Below are 8,045 nucleotides of genomic sequence, written 5' to 3'. Positions count from 1 at the left end.
TAATCATTTTCTAAATATTAATTAAATATTTATTATTTAATTAATTCTAATTAATTTCCCAATTTAAATAATCTTCATTATTTAAATAAATTATTAATTACTCAATTTCTATCTCTAATCATCTAATCATTCAACCCTCTTCTAAAGTATTAATTAAAAATTTATTATTTAATTAATTGTAATTTAATCCTTTAAATTAAATAATCTTGATTATTTAATTAAATTCTATTTCTAAAATAATTAAATAGTTTCTTTAAATTATTTAATTAACTAATTAATTCTTCCAATTCCAAATCCCCAAATTCTAATTTCATATTCTTCTAATTTCTTCCAAATTCAAATACATGTGCATGATTTCAAAAACCAAATTGAAAATCAAAGTCAAGTTCGAAATATATTCAAATGCTAAATTGAATTAATAAATTCAATTATTTGAATAATATCTCATGCAAGGATTAAATTAATAATTTAAATCTAAATGCAAGCACATGCTAAATTAATTAATTAAATCAATCAATTAATTAAATCATTTATCTCTCCAACTTCTATTTCCATCCTTCAGTTAGCTTTTTCTAAATTTAACTCTTTGTGTCATCTTCTTTATTTCTTCCAATCATCATTTTTCTTCCTTTAGTCAACTCTTTCATCAATCAATTGACTCAGTTAATCTATTCAATCTATTGAGTTTCACTCCTACAATCAGCAGTTCATCTATCAACTTGCATTTGAGCTCACCTGAGTTCACACCTCTTGATCATTTTGTTCCACCTTTCAATCAATCTTCTCCAATTTTCTATAAAATGAGCATCCATTCTCCATTTTCAACAATCACGAACTTCAAATCTTTGTGCCACTTGCAAGTTGCCAACGCAATATTTGAGAGCCATCATACCACGAAGAGAAGAAGAGCAATGGAAGCAATATGCACATCCTGGGAATAGGGAGTTTTATTTGAATTGATTTCATTCTTAATTCATGTTTTGCTTGATGATTGCATTATTTCATTGTCTAGTTTGTTAGGTTTGTTAATTAGATAGGGATTCGTGATTTCCCTGGTGTTTCTAATTGATAACTTTAAGATGAATTCTAGCACGCTTTACATATTTAACAGTAGGTGTATGTCCAAACCATAATTCATAAGGGGTCTTACCAGTTTCACCTTTGATATGAACTCTGTTGAATCTGTAGACTGTTGCACTCACTGCTTCTCTCCAGTAGATGTGAGGCAATTTGTCTTCCATCATCATGGTTCGTTCTGCATCCAAAATTGTTATATTCTTCCTTTCCACTACTCCATTTTGCTGAGGAGTCTGGGGTGCAGATAATTGTCTCCTAATTCCATTTGTCTCACAATAACTGTTAATTTCATAAGAAGTGAACTCACCACCTTGATCTAATCTCAGGCATTTGATTTTCAATCCAGTTTTTGTTTCCACCTTAGCTTTGAAGATCTTGAATTTCTCAAAAGCTTCAGACTTGTCCCTTAGAAAAGTCACCCACATCATTCTATAATAATCATCAATTATCAGCATGAAGTATCTATCACCTTGAAAGCTTCTAGTCCTTGTTGGACCACATAAGGCAGTGTGAATCAAATCAAGCACATCGTTAGATTTATCATGTATGCTCTTAAAAGAAGTTCTAACTTGCTTTCCCAATTGACATTCCTTACATACCGGATTATGAGGCTTTATAATCTTAGGTATATCTCTAACTCCCTTTGTTGAACTGATCTTAACAATACAATCAAAATTAACATGACACAACCTCTTATGCCATAACCAACTCTCATCAATATGAGCAATCAAACATGTCTTATTACCAGTGTTCAAGTGAAAGATATTACCTCCAGTCTGAGTACAGGTCGCAATCTCCAAACCAGTTTTGTTAATGATTTTGCATTTTCTATTTTTAAACTGAAGTTGGAAACCCTTGTCCACCAATTGACCAACACTTAAAAGATTATGCTTTAAGCCTTCTACATAATAGACATTATCGGTATTATGCTTGTCATCCAGAGAAATAATACCTCTACCTTTGATCATACATGTTTTGTCATCTCCAAATCTGACTTGACCACCATTGTATTCTTGCAGGGACATAAATTTTATTTTATCTCCAGTCATATGATGCGAGCATCCACTATCAATTACCCATTCTTGATAGCCGGTTTTGGTTCATCTTCCTTTAAAGCATAGAACACCCATTCATTTCCATTGTTGAATCCACTAGCAGAGTCTGTTGTCGATTCATCCTCAGAGTCATCACTTACTCCTTCCTCATCCACTATGTAGCATTGTTTGCTTTTCTTGAATCTATATCTGTTCTGATTAGGCTTAAATGATTTCTTAACTCTTTCTTCAAATCTTGCATTTCTTTCAGGACATCTAGATGCAAAATGACCAATCTTATTACATGCAAAACATTTAAAAGGTGTTTTTCCTTCATACTTACTTAATGTTGGTCCTTTAGGTACTCTTCTAGCAAATAAGGCTTCAAGTTTCTCAAATTCTTCATCCTCTTTCCTCATATCTTCCAATTATTTTGCATATAGGGCTTTCCAATCACTTTTGTCGGTAGATAATGATGCATGAAAAGAAGGTTCAAACTTCGCAGCTCCAGAAGATCCAAATTCTTCAAACTCAAAAGAAGATAATTTCCCAATCAAAATGTCTTTGTTAACTAAAGTGTTTGCCATTGTTCTCAATTCATTAATCGCAGTCGCCTTCATCTTGTAAGCCGGTGGAAGGGCTCTCAATACTTTGGAAACTATTTCATCTTCACTTAGAGATCCTCCACAACATTGAATTCCCATGACAATCTCATTTACTCTTTCCATAAATGTAGCAATTCTTTCATTATCTTCCATCTTAAAGTTCTCATATCTTACCCGATAACCATCAAGTTTAGCAATTTTGACAGTAGGGTCACCTTCATTCAAAGTTTGCAATTTATCCCACATAACCTTTGTAGATGATTTATCAGTCAATCCCATGATTTGTTGATCAGTGAGTGCACACAAGAGGGCTTCTCTAGCTCTGCAATCATTTTCAATATTCTTGTCCAAGTTTGCAGGAGTAGGATTGTCAGATGTCATATCATAAGGTGTATATCCTTTCTCAGTGATCTCCCAAATATTCTTGCCAAGACATCTAAGATGAGTCTCAATTCGGATTTTCCATATCCCATAATGTGTTCCATCAAGCTTAGGGATTTCTCTTCTAAAAATAGTTGCCTGTGGATTTGAAGTATTAGTTGTCATAGGATCTACCTCAAGCGATTAAGCTTCAGGAAAAGAGGACCAAAGCTCTGATACCAATTGTTAGGATAACCGGTGGACAATTAAGGGGGGGTGAATCAGTTGTCAACAAATCGCATTAATCAAACCACTTTATAACCTTTAACTCGAGCACATAAACATTGAATACCGGAATAGCAGAAATAGATATCGGTAAGCAATAAAACTTAAGAATGAAACAGAGAATTAACACAATGCAACCATACCACATAACACCATGATTTGTACGTGGAAAACTCGGTAAAGGGAAAAACCATGGTGGGAAGCATACCCACAGTCAGATGATACTTCTGCAGAAATTATGTGATACAGTAAGGGGCCTACACATGTAGGATGGTACACTTCCTAGAGCGTATTGCTCATTACAAAGGAGTCTCACTGACTACAAAGAGGTTATAACCACCTCAAGATAATTGGACAACAATCCAGAAGAATGAACTGCCAGAGATAGCATCTACCATGCCTGATTATAGTCTCGGTTAAGCTCAATACCGGAGGCCTTTGACCTCTTACTTAAACCCAATTCAATCACCTATGATCGACCAAATCTCCTTCGCATATGATATTTCATTCCATGACCACGATATTACATTTCATTCCTATACCATGATCTACAATGAGATCTTACATCAATTTAAACAAACCCTAAGGCCTAAACCAATTAGGTCGGCCACCTAAAAGATATTACAATAAGATCAGTACATACATCCATATTACAATGATATGTCATGTTGGCTTTAGACCAAACAACATTAACCAATCCATAAATCATCTCGGTAACGTGTAGAGAACACGTTAACATGATATCGGTTCATAACCTAGATAGGTACCGGACCTAATCTGGGTCCACCACGCCAAAGCAATGTCTTCAATCAGACGAGGCACGATCAAGGATCATCTTTTGCATCCTGAATTCCACTTATGCATCCTGTCAAAGATTCTCAGTAAAAGATTTGCCGGTTAAACCTTAAACCCTTACTGGTAACCAAAACATGTATGTCGGTAACCAACCAAAACAACTAGTGTTGACATCAATGCAACACATAATCAATTCCTCCATATTACCAACAGAGGTAACCCTCATACACTTTCTCTTGGGAAGGATTTGGACTTGAAAGACCTAGCTTAAGCAAAAGTTCTCCTTTGGCTAGTTGATCAAACTAAGATCCTCACTTGGAATCAACTCAAAAGCAAGGCTTCTTGAGACATAGTAGGTGTCTATTTTGCAATATCTAGGAATAGGACTATAACCATTTAATTATCTATTATGACTATATTAATGATATATGGGATCCTTTACTAACAACTTTAATCTTAAATGAGTGGCAAAAAATATCTTTAAAGATCTCAAATCTTTATCATGTCTAATTACTCATAACTCTCTCTAAGAACTATGAAACTTGGCCCCATTTATAATAGATTGGAAGATATGACTTGAGAAGAATAGAGGAATAGTAGAATTTAACGACAAATAAAAAGCTAAGAAAAATTATGGGAGGTATTTTTTGTTCCTACCTCTTGAAGCATTTCAACTTTTAAAATGGCTAAATCTGAGTAAGCAAAACTTAAAGAAGATTCTATTTTAAGTTGGCATAAAATTAGGATATACTATGATGGTATTCTCCCAAAAACTAGAGTTAATCTAGATGATAAAGCACCCCTCTAATTGTATAAACTAAACTAATTTTAATGGGACATCCAAGAAAAAAATTCCATCCTCTAGTGTAAAAGCTCTTCTTAGGAATCACAAGGAAGATATTCTTACCAAATCTCTTCTTAGGAACCACAAGGGAGATGTTCTTGCTTTTGAACATGATTTACAAGAAATTCTAACAATATCACATAAGTAGATGGTTTAATTTTAGGCTTCAAATTAGGAGCCCAACTTTGGGTTTGTAATCTAATCATTGTAGAATATTCTAGTGTTATCATCAATGGGATGCAAAACATGGACATCTACAAATAGAATATTAATAGGAATCTCTTGGAAGTTATTTTTTTGCTAAGCATGTTTGACAATTTCAATTTTTTCTATGCTAGTAGAGAATAGAACAAAACTAGCAGCCGCACCTTAGTGTGCAATGTTTATACTAAAGAGGTGTAGATCAATTAGGAAAAAAAAATGGTCTACTTTTTGCATACAATTGTGTAGTACGTGATTTCAATTGGTAGGCCATTAGCAAATGATGTTTGTGCAACAAAGGTATTCATGGAGAAGCAATAGCTTCAAATCAACTATGCATCCTCTTCCGTATACCAAAATACAATTAAAACAAAACCTCTAGAAATGAGGAAGATAATCAAACTCCATCACTAATAGGCTCATGTTATGTTTGCAATAGAGAAAGGGGGAAAGGGAAGGGGGGATATACGATGAGGGAAGAGGGTGATAGAGAGATGCATGCATATTGAGAGAGAGAGAGAGAGAGAGAGAGAGAGAGAGAGAGAGAGAGAGAGAGAGAGAGAGAGAGAGAGAGAGAGAGCGTGTGTGTGTGGGTATTCAAATTGCACCTATAACATATAACAAAATCTCCATGATGTTCTGGTAGATGCCATACTCTATTATAGAGCTCCTATTTTGGCACAATTGAGGAGAAGATCAGCAAAGGTTTTTGAGACTGACTTTATACATATTGATTGCATTTGCTTGAAATTTTCCAAGGACTTTTCAACAAATCCAATTTATGCATATTCTACAATCATAAAAAGCCATGACAACACATATTTAGAGTAATTTTCTCCCACATAATTGGATCATTTTAACTAAAATAAAGATTATTTCTATAATTTCAAAATAGTATTAAATTAATCTACAAATTATACGTAACAATAAGTAAAAATTTAATGATATTTATTATTATTGCAGTTGAGGAAAAATCAACTCTACAACTCCCAAAGATCGCCTGCATGCAAACCTGTCACAGAAATAGAGAAGCAAAAAAGCTATGTAGGCCAGAATTCAGAGATCCAGAAGAGAGGAGTCACCTAAGTTTAGCTTAAGCATAGAGTATAATAGACTAATAATTAAATAAATAATTATTAGCTAATAAAATATTACTCTAACAATTATCAATTAATAATTTAAATAAATATTATATAATAAATAATAATTATTTAATGTATAAATTATTATACAATATTTAGTAAAATTGAACTAATATTTAGTATCAATTAATAAGTTAAATATAACAAATTATATAATGTACACTATATAAACTATGAACTAGTATAGATATCTTAAGTAATATCAATTGGAATTATTTTATTTACCTTAAAATTGTTTTATTTTACTTTGAATTATATTTACTACAAACAAAAACATTTAAATTGTATTGTATCTACATTGTTTATTTTATCTAATTTTTTATATTTAAATTTTAAACTTCTTATCATTATTAAAAAAAATCATTAGAAATTAAAATTTATAAAATGTTTTTTAAAGAATATTGTAATTATGAAATGGTAGATTTTTTTAAATATCTTTGTTTTTATTTTATAGTATACTTTTAAAACTTATAATTTTGATAAGATTATTATTTTTTTATATAGTGTTTATTTTTATACTATTTTTATAATTAATATTAATATTTTGTCAAAATTTAAACTAAAGATCAAAGTTAACATTAATACGCTCATGTCATTACACTCCACCCCTTGCTGCCATTGTCGAACGCCTCTCACCATTAATAATAAATAGCATAATACACATCATGAAATATTATTTATATATTATATAATATAATATAATAAATAATTTATGTTATTTATTTTCTTATATAACATGCGATTTATATATATGTATAATATATATTATAAATTGCTATTTATACATTATATGACATTCAATTTAATTATAAATATAATTATTTTTTATTAAATCTAATATTAAATAATTTATATATGTATTATATTATTTGTATATTATCTAATTTAAATATAAATAAAATGAATAATATATTTTATTAAAAAAAATATTGTATTAATCTGTCTTTATTAGTCGCAGTACACATTTATATTGTCGTATGGCATGGAAATATGTATAGTGGTTGACGAACATTACCATGTGACAATGGAATAGTTATAGAATGCACGATTGAGCTAGTGAAATGGGCAAAGTTTGCGAGTAAAATATCATGAAACCCTATGCAGATAAATAAAATAAAAAAAACACTAGCAAACAAAATAAAAAATCAACAAAAATGTGATGTTTGCAAACATTTCAATCCTCTTGCATCCAACTCAAATAATGTGCAATGTTGATTCCAAATGCGAGCTCACCTCAATTCAAATAGGGAACACCTTCAACATAATTATGAACCATTTGGCAACTCTTAAACAATGTGCAATGTTGATTCCTTTCTCAAGTTGACAACAAATATCAAAAAGATTAAAAAAAAAAAAAAATCTATTTTTCAGCCTTTATTATTTGGCTTTGCCTTTGAGGTCTCTTTTGTCTTATTTTAATTTTAGAAAAAAATGTTTTAACTTGTTTTTTAACCTAGTGAGCCCTTGCTTATGGATCTTTTCTTTTGTGCTCTTGCATTGCCCCATCATCTCACTTTCCGTCAATTATATCGGCATTTTACTCCTTGCTCACTACCTTCTTTGTCTTCTAGTCTTTTTCTTTTGGGTTTTTTCATCTTTGCTCTTGCCTTGCCCATCACCTCACTTTCCTATGGCTTTTAGCTTCCTAGGATGGTCAATTATGTTGCCATTTTACTCCTAATTGCCCACTACCTCCTTTATC

This window comes from Cryptomeria japonica, chromosome 3 (assembly GCF_030272615.1).
Source record: "Cryptomeria japonica chromosome 3, Sugi_1.0, whole genome shotgun sequence".
Taxonomy (NCBI): domain Eukaryota; kingdom Viridiplantae; phylum Streptophyta; class Pinopsida; order Cupressales; family Cupressaceae; genus Cryptomeria; species Cryptomeria japonica.
Note: the sequence above shows the minus strand (reverse complement) of the source record.